Source organism: Lepidochelys kempii, chromosome 7 (assembly GCF_965140285.1).
Source record: "Lepidochelys kempii isolate rLepKem1 chromosome 7, rLepKem1.hap1, whole genome shotgun sequence".
NCBI lineage: Eukaryota > Metazoa > Chordata > Testudines > Cheloniidae > Lepidochelys > Lepidochelys kempii.
Genome location: NC_136386.1, coordinates 97,743,843 through 97,757,333, shown reverse-complemented (window position 1 = coordinate 97,757,333; position 13,491 = coordinate 97,743,843). Strand labels below are relative to the sequence as shown.

Below are 13,491 nucleotides of genomic sequence, written 5' to 3'. Positions count from 1 at the left end.
GCTTTATACCCCAGCTGGAGCTCAGCTGGCAGTCACAGGTGCACTGGCCTCTTCCCTGTTTAAAGGGCCAGTGCTACCCTGTGACAAGTAGGCTTGCGGTAAGGGAAAACTCTTCAAGTTCTGAATTAGATGACAAACATGGGAAGATACTGAAGTCCCCTATGCACTTTCTTTGTCGGGTATGATGTGTGGCCTGTGTAAGTGAACATAATGGGTCATCATCACTAGGGCAAAAGGGTAATAAATTCTCTCTGGCAGCTTAGTCCTGAGCCTTTCCAGCACAGATGCTGTCAGCTGCCCTGAATTAGTCTAGTAATTGTCTGGTCGCTAGTCACTCATGTATTTTTCCAGAATGGGGGACCGGTGTCTTTTTACTGAACTTTTCAAGATGTTCATTAATATCCTGAAGGAATAGACACTTCCAAGTGGTTTAACAGTTCCCTTAGTGCATGTTGGATTGTGTTAAATACGAAGAGTCTCTTCCCTATGTAAACTACGGAGTTGAGGGCAATGAAGTGTAGTGAGGTTATTTGACTCGTGAGTAAGATAACCTGTTACATCTACATACCTGGGAAGTGTGCCTTCATCTAGGCCCCAAACCACATGATGTGCTAGCGTATGCTGGAGCATGGGAGTCTGAGAAGCTCAATTCCTGTTTTGCTTTGTTTTTTGTAATTGTAAAGTGAACCTTTTTCAAAGAATAAAAAACCTGTGAAACTATTTTATTTCATAAATAGCTATTCGGGATGATGACAGTTAATACTTATGAAGGCATGTCTACTAACCCGTCTAAGTAGGCTGCATATTGCTGCTCTGGGATTTGGAAACTATTCCAAAAACCTGTTGTTCGTGGCTAGTAAGGCTGCTGGGGCAATGCAATAAATTTATGATGCTTCCATCCTCTGTTTAGATCTTCCTCTGGCTACTTCTAACAATGGCTCTTGAATTATTTGCTCTTACTGCGTGCCTGCCTTCTCTTTTCTCTCCCCCCCCCCCCCGAAAGACTTTTCCCTCCCACACCCCATTTTATTTCTGTTTGAGAAGCTGAGTCTAGGGAATCTTGTTGCTGGGGAGGAGGAGAGAGAGGGACTCTACATCTGAGCTCTGCCTTGAGGGAAAACTTCTACTCTCTTCTGGTGTCTATGTGAGCAGGATATTCTTTTTTGATTGCAGCTGGGACTTGCAGGAAGTGGTTGGGTGGTTTTTACTTCACCCCAGTCAGAGTTGTAGGAAGAAGCAAGCAAGGAGGATGGAGATCTGTAGTAAATGGATTTGGCAAAGCTAAGTGAGAGTTTACCCAGTAGCTGTTCATCAGCTGGATGATGGATGGAAAATATCCCTCTGAAGTAAACTACTGGGGGAAAGGAGAAGGTTTAACATTGCCTTCAATTTTTAAAACTTCCATTAACTTCCAACAGAACAGGTGATCCCTTTTGGTATGCTGTTTTGAATGAGGAAGATATTGGGAACAAGCGCAACAGAGAGAAGAAACCACTCAGTAACTTTTCTGACTGGTCCCAGTGATAGGTATGCACTTCAGCACCCCTTTAACACTAATAATCCAGGAAGCATCTTCAGCCTGCTCTTCTCCAGGAAAGGCGGAATCCTAAAATTTCAGTTCTGAGGTTTCAGGATGAATCTTAGGCATGGTCTACACTATGGGGTTAGGTTGAATTTAGCCGCATTAGGTTGATTGGTCAGCAGCACAGGTGACCATGCAGTCCCCCCAGAATCAGAGCGTAGATGGTTTCTACGCTCCCCTTATTATCTCCGTCCCTGAGGTTATCGCAGATTAGAAGGCGAAAAAAACGCACTCACGATGACATGTTTTCCGAGCTCATGTAGTCCTCCCGCGCTGATAGGGCACAGCTTAATGCATGGAGGCATTCAGTGGCAGAGGCCAGGAAAGAATTAATTGAGCGCGAAAAGCGGAGGCAGGATGCGATGCTGAGGCTAATGGGGGAGCAAACGGACATGATGAAGCATCTCTTGGAGCTATAGGAAAACCAACAAGAGCACAGACCCCCACTGCATCCACTGTATAACTGCCTACTCTCCTCCCCATGTTCCATAGCCTCCTCACCCAGACGCCCAAGAATGGGAAGGATCCGGGCACCGAGCCACTCCACTCCAGAGGATGGCCCAAGCAACAGAATGCTTATTGTAGCCACACTAAAAATCAAACTGTTTGAATGACAGCTATGTGGCCTTGTCCTTCCCCTCTCCCCCACCCCACCCAGGCTACCCTGTCCGTTATTGCATTTTTTAAAATTTAATAAACAGAATGCATGGTTTCAAAACAATAGTTACTTTATTTCAAAGGGGGCAGGGTGGTTGGCTTACAGGGAATTAAAATCAACAAAGGGGGTGGGTTTGCATCAAGGAGAAACACACACAAGTGTCACACCAAAGCGTGGCCAGTTATGAAACTGGTTTTCAAAGCCTCTCTGATGTACAGCACGCCTTGCTGCGCTCTTCTAATCTCCCTAGTGTCTGGCTGCTCAAAATTGGATGCCAGGCAATTTGCCTTAACCTCCCACCCTGCCATAAACGTCTCCCCCTTACTCTCACAGATATTATGGAGCAAGCAGCAATAACAATGGGAGTGTTAGTTGCGCTGAGGTCTGACCAACAGCGCCAGCGAGCTTTTAAATGTCCAAAGACCCATTCTACCACCATTCTGCATTTGCTCAGCCTATAGTTGAACTGCTCCTTACTACTGTCAAGGCTTCATGAGCCACAGGAGCAAGGGGTAGGCTGAGGTAGGTGCGACCGCATGGTGCTGCTGGTTGGGAGAGCAGCCTGAGGCAGAAGCCTCCAGCTCACAGGAGAGCAGAGTTACAGCAGAAGCGGTGGAGCCGTACATCATGGACAAGGACGGCTAGCAGTCCTACTGCACTGTCTGCTGCGAAGGCACCCAGGAGCTGCTGCTGTGTAGCCGTGCCAGCTGCTGCAGGTGCTTCCGTGTTGAATACTTTGAGGTCCTGGTAGGGCAAGGTACCTCGGCCAAGGCAAAAGAGTAAGAGCCCTGGAGCTGTTACATGTGGCAACCACAGAAGTGCTATGGGGTGTTACCGCACCTACCGGACTGTAATGTACGGCTGCAAGACTTCTTCACCAGCGACAAAGGACAGGAATATGAGGCACCTAAAATCTAAAGAGGCCCGCACATTTCCCAGAGTCACTACCCTTGATAGCAGAACATCAGTGATTGCATTGGCTACTTGGATCATAGCAGCCCCCACAGTAGACTTGCCCACAACAGCAGCAGTCACAGTGAGCTGAGTGGGCTCCATGCTTGCTGTGATATGGTGTCTGCACAGGTAACCCAGGAGAAAAGGTGCGAAATGGTTGCCATTGCTTTCACGGAGGGAGGGGCAACTGATGACGTACCCAAAACCACCCATGACCATGTTTTTGCCCTATCCGGCATTGGGAGCTTAGCCCAGTATTCCAGTGGGCGGTGGAGACTGTGGGATAGCTACCCACAGTGCACTGCTCTGAAAGACGATGCTAGCCATGGTAGTGAGGATGCAGTCCGCCGACTTAATACGCTTAGTGGGGACATACGCAATCGACTGTATAAAATTGACCTAATTTTGTAGTGTAGACATACCCTAAGGGATACAGTATTCTCAGCTGACCATTTTGCACTGATTTTAAAACAATTAAGCCTCCCAGGCTCCAGCCAGACTACGAATAAATCAAGAATATTTTTAGGAAATATCTTCCTTCAGGGCTCAGAGATATGAATCCTTTTGATGTGTGCTCTAAATGATGTACTATAACAATTGCCTTCCCTAACAACAAAGTGGAGGCTAAATAGCTGGTATATGAAATTCTGTAAGTTTCAGCAGGAGGGGAAATACTCCCTGATCTAGATAAAAGACTAAAACCAGATTCAGCAGTAACTGTGCTAACTATAGACCTCAGTAAGTCCCTCTAAAAGGACTACTCCCTGACTTCTAGCCACATAATTACTCCGTTATGGGCAGAGAGAACTTTTTTTTTCCCAGGAGAAATGTTGAGTCTGGGCCTCCACAGGCACAAGTCCTGTCGACATGAGTGAAAATTAACACTCCTGCATTATTGGCCATAGTGGAAGCTCTAGTGTAGACTGATCTGGGTGCTGTCACTCTTCCCCAAGCACCATGTCTTCCAATCCTGCTGGAAATGGGCTTTACTGGCATTTGATATGTTGGCACCAGGCTGCCTATATTGGGGCTTCCAGTGTTGCTAAAGCCATTGGAGTTGAACCGGTGTTGGCAAAAGTAGGAAACTTTGTGTAAAATTTCCTTAGTGTAGACAAAGTGATGTTGCCCCATGGTGGCTCAGCGTGAAGAGAAAAGCCACTTAAATAGAGGGTCAGAGGGAGAATAAATCAAGGAAGCCGATGAAAATGCCTTGTTCCCAGGACACTCTTCTTTCTTCCCATCACATTTGTGCCACTGGTCTTGTGCTCACCTCAGCTACTCCTAACTGCTTCCTCTACTTTCTCCACGGGACCTGATCATTACCCCTCTGGGGCCCTGTGTTTCAGAGGCTTCCATATATCAGTGTGGTCAAGACCAGTGGTGGTTTCTCTCCCTCATGCCAACCTGCCTGAATGAAGAATCTACCTCTTGGGGCTCCTATTTGTCTGCCTTACCCACAGTCTGTTCATTAATTAATTGGAGGGGGGGAATAGCTCAGTGGTTTGAGCATGGGACTGCTAAACCCAGGATTGTGAGTTCAATCCTTGAGGGGGCCATTTAGGGATCTGGGGCAAAAATTGGGGATTGGTCCTGCTTTGAGCAGGGGGTTGGACTAAATGACCTCCTGAGGTCCCTTCCAACCCTGATATTCTATGATTCTATATCTCAGATAGCAATACTTCTGCCACTGCTCTCAATAGTGGGTTAGGGTTCTGATACCTGGCAAACCATCAGGGCTAGTAATAAGGCACTAAGATTCAATTACTGTACCTCACCAGGTATTTACGTATGTAATCTCACCTTAAAACCATACTCCACCCATCCACCTCCTCTCTCTCGGCCTTCCCCTGCAAAAAAATAAGAGAAAGCTGACTTACCCATGTAGAATGTATATTCCTAGCTCACAGGCAATGTTTACAGATTACTTACTCTTTGTCAGATCTCTAAGGGGATGATTTCCCAGATAAACCCCCGAGTGAATTGTATTTTGATACAGAGGTTCCTTGGCAAAGCATCCCCTGTTCTTTGTAAACAGCTCTCACTTCAGACCTGACAAACTCACTACACTAAATACGTATCTTACACGATATTTATCCATAAAGGATAACATGTAAGGTAGCTACAGAAAGCTCACAACTTGTCAAGATTCATAATCAATGTGAGATGCACATATGGGTAATATGTAAGAAATAATGTACACTAGGACCTCAAAGATAGGAACACGAGAGCTGCGGACACCCCATGGAACCGGAAGTCATCAATCAGGCAGCAGCACAGACCAATAGGTAAATATAGTACTGCCTCGAGGCTCAGGGCTTCAGCCCTGGGGGGTTGGGGTTGCAGCTGCAGGATAGTGGGGGGCTCAGGGCTTTAGACCTGGGGCTTCAGCCCTGCGGCTCTGCTCTCCGTTTCAGTCTTGCAAGGGGTGCTGGGGCTCAGGGCTTCAGTCCCATGGCTTTGCTCCCAGCTTTAGCCCTGTAGGGTGGGGTGGGGTCGGGTGAGGTGGGGGCTTTAGCTATGAGGGAAGCACCAGTTTCAGCCTCAGAGCTTCCCCCGTAGCTAAGCTCCAAGCCTTGGCATGCCCGCCCTCCATGCTGAAGCCAGGAGCAGAGCTGTGGGGAGCCCTGAGCCCCACTGCTCCCCCAGGTCTAAAGCACTGAGTCCTGGTGGTCCCATGGGGCTGAAGTCCTGAGCCCCCTGCCTGGCTGCCTGATGGTTAGAAGCCACAGAGCCCCCACACACCTGGTGGCCCTCTCTTCCCCATGTGCCTGAAGTCTGTAATTTCTTCTTCAGAGTTACGAATAACCTCCATTCCCAAGGTGTCCCTAACTCTGAGGTTCTACTGTATTTGTATTGAAAATACGGTTGATGGACTTGGAGTAAAAGTTAGTCACCACTAGATACAGTTACAAACTTGACCAGTTAACCACACACCTCATTTGGAACTGGAAGTACAAATCAGACTGCAGCAGAGACACCCCTCCTGCCCCCCCCAAAAAAGCAAATACAGTACATTACTGTGTTAAATGTAAACTACTAAAAAAAGAAGGGAAAGCCGCATTTTCCTTCTGCATAATAAAGTTTCAAAGGTGTATTAAGTCATTGTTCAGAATTACGAACAACCTCCATTCTTGAGGTGTTTGTAACTCTACTGTAACATGTCCTGGTGGTGGCCCATTCAGGCAGAGGGAGTTGTCCTCTGCAAGGACCACGTCTAGCCTTGCTCCAAGACTACCAATTGAAAATCATCAGAGATAACTGCAACAGTGGAAACTACTTGGAGGTTTAAAAAAAAAATAAAGGAACATTATAACATATGTTTGCCCTGCCTGTGAATAAAGACAAAAGTCTAGTTCAGTATATGAGAGGGGGGAAGAAAGATCCTCTGTATCCTTTCACTGAGGAGACATCTTGGGGAGTGGGGATTTATGAAAAATTGGATCATTGTTCCTGTGAAGCCGGCTTGCTCTGCAACAGACTGAGCTTGGGGGTGTGGGGGGGAGGGCACATACTTTATTAGATAGAGGTAACTATTAAATGTAGACCCAGGTTTGTGTGTGATTTTATTTTTGCATTGTAACCATTTGTTTCCGCTATTTTGTTTCTAGTTAATTCTCTATTGTTTCTTACATAAACCCACTTTAAAAAAAAAATTAGACATGCTCATGAGTGCTGTGATTTTACTGGAGCAGTGATTTAAGATAACATTAGTAAACTGGGGAACATAGCTTTTTTATTTTTAAGGACAGAGGAGCTGGGATTAGACAGAGTAACCACTGACAGCCTGGATATCACAGGGGAATGATACAAAGGGGCTCAGGGACCTATTGTTAACCTGTAAGACAAAGACAAAGCTGGCAAAGCCCAGAGGAGAGTGCTTGAGGTAACAGGCTGGTGGCATTAGGGAGTTTACACCCAGTCATCATAAGCAAGACTACCTGTCATGAGAGGCAGGGGGCTAACACAGTGATTTCCAGTCCTGGGTGCCTCAAGAACAGTCACATGGACCTCTTTTTATCTTGGGATCAGATCCTGTGATTGGATCCATGCAAGCAGCCCCTCTGCTCATGCCTACAGAGACATGCCCATGCAGGTCTGATTATCAGATTGAAGTTTGTCCCTGCAGGGATTGACTTGTGAGGAGTAAAAATTTTAGGTGTAAATTGAACAGCCTTTACATAAAGTGTAACTCAATGTTTCCAACTCTCGTGATATTTGTTTTCCGTCTCAAAGCCCTAGCTCCTAAAATCAAGTGACTAGGGGAGGATCTCTGCTTCAGTTTATTTAAAAAAATCTAGTCCCTGTGATTGTGGAGAAAATCTTGAAAATGTGAACAGTGTGTACCTTAAAGGCTAAAAACCCAGTGAACATAAAGAATCCAATGAGTTTTTTAAATCACTATTTTTAAGCAAATCTAATTTTATTTTGAGGATTGAAGAATGAGTTTTCAGTGCTTGAGGTTGGCAGCGCTGAACTTTTCTCAGATAATGACCCACGATGTCTAAATTGGCGTGAAACGTAAATTTATTGCTACTTTGTGTTTGGTTGAAGTCTGAAAAACTTTTCCTCTTTTACTTGGTTCATTTCATTATCCTGCTTTATAAACTATTGAGATTTTCCAATGCACACCTGATAAATAAAAAGAGGAAAAGAGTGACCCACAACCTTTTGGCTAGTATTTTTGACCCATGCTAGTGATTTTTTTTTTTTTAATGTTTCCCCGTTCTATCAAAGGGGCCTGATAGTTTGTCACTTTCTGAAAAATCTGCCCTCCTCAGATCATCTTAAATTGTCTTTAGTGATTTTGAGTGCCCAACTTGTTGCTTCAAAAAAATAAAATAATAAAATCTTGACCTTTAAATAGTAGTGCTAGTTTTAACTTTTAGATTCCATCCAGCTATGTGGTATCTGATATTTCTTTGTAAAATAGAATTAGTGTGGGGAATGGTGTCTTTTCTTACGGGAGCAAAGTATATAGTATATTAAAATGCCAAATGACTTCTGAGAACATAATGCTGACCCAACTCTGTATTTGACTTTTTCCCTGGGGAGAAATGTCTTAAGCAGGTTTAATAGCACAGTTGTATAACATCCACCACGCAGACGCGAGGCAGGACTAGACTAAGCAGAACACAGAAGTGGCACATTTAAATCTTGGGTGTGTGTTTAACTTTCATCAAGGGGACTTATATAGTTGCAGCAGATACAAAATGGCTAGTCATATACAACAAGCCTGCAACAGGATTCACCAGCTGCATTAAGTTGGGCATAGGGGCTGGAACCAGGGGTGCTACAACACTTCCTGGCTTGAAGTGGTTTCCATCGTATACAGGGTTTACAGTTTGATTCAATGGCTCAGCACCCCCGCTATACAAATTGTTCCAGCACCCCTGTAAGTGGGGCTATTTTTTACCCTCCTCTTCCTCTGCCACCTGGATTGTTCCAAACATCTCTAGCTGTAGCTCTAGTCACTGGACCATGCTGCCTCTCATGCTGTTGACCTAAATCAGTAAATCCATAATATGTAAATCATCGGGGACTTAGAAGTTTCCAGAATCTCAAACTTCTCTTTAAATTGCAGTTTTATTTTGAGGTGTTGTACGGTACTAGCCATCTGAAGCTTCAGAGTAACTAGGTAAGTCTCTCTTCAGTCATCTGATAAATATTCCTTCACTAGTCAAATGAACTGCACTTGAAAACTGCTGAATCTATCTGGTATAATATATTTAAAATAGCCATTTGTGCTCTCTTACTTTTAAGAAGCTTCATCTTCCTATTTGAGCCATGAGCTCCTATATTCAAGGTTATTAACTGCTGGTTTATAGTGGCACCAGAACTGTAGGTTAATGTGAAGAGAAGTTATAAGCATTCACCTTTAGGGACAAACAAATAAATTTGTTAGTCTCTAAGGTGCCACAAGTACTCCTTTTCTTTTTGCGGATACAGACTAACACGGCTGCTACTCTGAAACCAGTGTTTATCAAAGCTGTTGTAAAAGCCAACTTGCAGTTGTGCCAGTCCTATCAAATTTCTGTTGTGAGAAGATAGTCTCTGATCTTGGTCTTGAAGCAATTGCATTAAAGAACACACAGGGCAGGCTGAGTTATGTACCCATTCAGTAAAAAGAAAAGGTGGGGTGGGGGGAATGGTTGTTGTCATAAGATTAAATCCTCTAACAAAACTACCTAGGTTTTTGTGAGTTTTGTTAGTAATGCTTCAAAAATTCAAACCAGAAATTGTCAGTTGCTATGTGCTTAATATTTCTTCCCATACCACAAAATAACTAAGTTTCTTTATGAGCTTAGTTTGGGAATGTACAATCTGACCAAGTTTGCAGAATTATTTCTTTAAGGCAAACAGTAAATGCTGAAGTGATGTAGGTATTTTTCAAAATTCCACCTGTAGTGTTTTATGGTTCAAAGGTGCAAATCACACATTGCAGATAACTTTCAGGCCCCAGTGTGCTTGATAAATTGATTGTTTTCGATCAGTTTGTGTTTGGGTTTTTTTGCGGCTCTTCTTTGAAGTAGCTGAGTTTTGAAAGTGTACACGAAATTTCTGAATACAGACTTTGCTGAACTATAAAGGTGCTTTAGGATAGGAGTTTCATAGGAATGTCAAAGGAAGTGACTTAAAAACAAACTTTCTGTCACTAACAAGACTGTAAATTATTAAAATACTGAATTTCTAGCTTATCATGTTTAAGGGCTATGGGTTCTTTTGTGTTTTTCAGTCACCTTGGACAAGGACAGGCAGGTCAGTTTCACTTTTAGTTTCTCATGCTAACAGGAGGTTGTGGTGCATTTTTAGCAGTGCAGAGAAATGTGATAATGTAATTAACTTATTTAAATCATTATATATTGGATTTTTCTTCTCATAATTCAACTTTTAGACTTAAACTCTGAGGGTTCTATAAAAAAGGACTTTGACCCTTAACCATAGTATTACATCTCATTCTGTTATTCATCAGAAAGGTAAATGTGAGGTCCTAAAATCCTGACAGTATTAGTTTCTGAGTTAGGACTGATCATGGATTTTAGTGCTAGGCCCTGATTGAATTGCTTCTGAAGTCCATTTGTGGTGACCTGTTTTCTCTGGAGGAAAATATTAAAAACTTATGGATGACCTCAATGTTTTCAGCCACTCTTCTGTCAACAAGTTCTCCTGACTTGCACTGCTCAGTCACTATTCTTAATCAGTTTTACTCCAGTCAGTCTTCAAGATAAACAGAAGGGTGTGTGTTAAATAGATATGCAAATGTTTAAGGCCACTGATCACGCCAAGGTACTGTAGCACAATTTCAGTACATTTTGCACAGCAGAGTTAATTAACAGAATGGCAGGCATAAGTTGCATGGACTTCTAGGTAAAATCTTAGCCTTGTGAAATGTTGCCTCTTTCTTTAAACAAACAAACCCTCCCACTGATATGGCCTTCTGCCCAAGACTACTGCAGGCCAGATGACAGTGTCCACAATCCTACTTTCTGCCTAATAGTCTTAGCACATGCTGTTCATGTCAGAGTGGGAGGAATGCAGCATTTTGAATGTTGTGACTTCATTACATATTAGTAGCGGAAAGCCCATGCTGTTGCATAAGTATGATGCTTGGGCCAAATAATCCATCTATTCAGTCTTCCTCATACAACCAATCAAACTGCTGCATGCAAATTATCTGTTGAGTAAGGGTAGTGATTGGTTGTTACCTCTAATGTGACGATGATCTAGGATTCTTGGCATGACATAAATACATGCCTTGCTGTCGTGTGTAATTTGTAAAGTCAAAATGGCTAAGAATTTAAAAATTGGTTGGTAATAGACTATGAATCCCAGTGATGATTGAACTTGGTGATATTCTGAACAAAAAAACCTCTCAGCCATGTTCGTAGCTGTTTCATCACTTCACACTGATTCCACAGACGTTCTAGGCTTCAGAGCAAAACACAGAAACAGTCCTGGAATCTTATAATATTGACAGCTTCTCTTTAAATGCAAATCAAGTGTTCCAGTATAGTCTTTGAGGTAACCAGGTAATAAGAGCTGCTGGGGCTCTTAGTCTAACTTTAAAAGGCCAATAAAATAGGTACATATCACAACTATTAGAGATTGCTATAGTGGGATATGAATAACTTCCTCTGCTTAGAAGTGTGGATTGGACTATCGGGAGCATTGATGACTCTCATTGGTATCCTGCAAGAATGGTGTGGGAGGAATACTCTGTGCCAATCTGGTTTGACAGCAGTATCTCTCAATCATCTCAGGTATCTCCTTGTTTTAACCGTTAAGTTGAAATGAAATGTACTCATTTCTGATTTTTTTTCATTTCCATTCTGAGCAACGTGTATTGGCTGGAAGGAAACATCTCTTGCTTTTTTTTTTTTCTTTCTTTTTCTTATCAGAAATGTACATTTCTACCTGAAAATTCAGATGTTAAACATGCATCAGCTAATTTAAACAGCTGCAATTCCTTACGCAAGCTTAAATTAAGAGTTAAAGGGGTTGGATTCCATGAAGAACCTTTTTTCCTATTTTATAAATTTTTTTGAGAAGTACAGGTCACAAGGGAAAAAATGGACTATAAGAATCTTAAAAATTTCTGATAGGTTTTAACCAGAGTCCAGTATAGGAAAACTTATTATATCCCTACACCAAAAAGTGAATTGTTTAAGATTTAAATACTAAGCTAGCCAGCTATCACATTCTGTTCTTCATCATTAAAATGACAACTGCATTCTTCAAAAAATATTTCAGTGGTATTATTGCTTACTTCCAACTTTTATTTAGATCTGTTAATTCAATGAGGCTATTATTAAACTGTAGCTATTATGTCTTCAGTTTGCCATGCAAATTTACACCACAAGAGTTGCAGGTTATATTTAGATGAAGTAAAGGAAAGTGAGCCTCTCACCGCTAATATTGGTCAGTTCTGTGCCACTTACAATAACCTTTCTCCCTCTTTCACTTTCTTCAAGGTAACAGAAGATAAGAACACAGCTGTTCTCCTAGAGTTTCATGAAGTCTGTAAACATCCTGACATGCTCCCCAGGAGAATCTTGAGGTTGCCATGCAGATGACAGCAGGATGAGTTTCCTTGTCAGATTGCACTGCTTATCTGTGAAGGGTGACGGGCACCTGGACTGGAGTTAGGAGACTCTTCTGGTGCGAGGCTGACAGGAAAGTCTTAAGGATATCTAACCGAAAACAAGGGAATTGAAAAGTAAAGCAGTGAACTAGGAGAATAGTGAATACCACAACTTGGAATGTATTTATTACTTAAAACTAGCTACTCTTGATAAAATCCCAAAAAATATTGCTGCTGCTTATTTTACTTACAGATTTCACACACTTGTTAATTTTAAAGCTACAAAACTTTTACTCTATACTGTATTCTAAGAAATGTAATTGGAGCAGGACATGCAATAGAATGAAATCAGTGTAGTGTCAAGTACAATGGACTCACTTTTGTGTCAATTAAAACATGGAAAATGTGCAACACAATTATGTGGCCATTATTGTGCACACTTTAAAGCTTTTCAGTGATGTTTACTGCAGAGCTGAGATAATTAAGAACACTATGATTTCAAGCATATAAACAAGCAATCAACTAGTAATTCGGATTGTGAGGTATTCTAGATTAATCTGTGCATTTTTCAGTGATCCCTACACATATGCTGTACATCCTAGATGCATTTATCCGAAATGCACTGGGGTGGCTATTCACCTAATGCAGTTCATTAATGAACTTAATCTTGCATTCACACTTTTCTCTTCAACCAGTGTAGCTTGTGGCCCATTGAGAGTACATGCTGATTGATAGGGAAAGGATTTTTCCACCCTTAACATTGCTGATAGTGACTGGTACTCTTTTTAAAATGTTTAAAACATTAAAGAATGAAAGCCAATTTAAAAATCAACTGAATTACAGTGAAGTTTGGGATGTTTTTAGTATCACTTAAACAATAGCTTGGATCTGATCTTCCTTTTATATAACTTAAAAAAAAAAACCCACCCAATAGCTCCAGTATCTAGTAACATCTAGTAATATCTGTGATACTCATTTTAGAATGGGGAGGAGAGTTCAAAATTGCCTACTACAGTTAACGTGGCTTGTATATACTAGAATGAAACTAAGCGAAGTATCATTACAACATATGCTATTTTGTATTTTTTTTTTCATAAAATCTTAGTCCATGTCCCCTTACCAAAAATAAAAATATACAGTTAGGTTTGCTAACTCGGAAATATTAATGGAAAGAGACAAATAAAAGCTCATGTTTTTTCTTGGCTCCCATTGGTTCTT

The 13,491-nt window shown here is 42.0% G+C and overlaps 1 protein-coding gene across 4 annotated transcripts in view; it reads left to right on the top strand.

Annotated features, from left to right (window-relative positions):
• The window catches only part of PWWP2B (PWWP domain containing 2B), a 45,338-nt gene extending 32,660 nt beyond the window's left edge, over positions 1 to 12,678 (top strand). For 3 of the 4 annotated variants that reach the window (XM_073353969.1, XM_073353967.2, XM_073353968.2), the window contains exon 4: positions 12,164 to 12,678. The gene's annotated coding sequence lies outside the window, so the exon portion shown is untranslated. Of the gene's footprint in view, positions 1 to 2,074; positions 4,790 to 12,163 lie in introns of those variants that run through there. The other variant, XM_073353972.2, reaches the window with a different exon arrangement.
• The last annotated feature ends 813 nt before the right edge of the window (positions 12,679 to 13,491 follow it).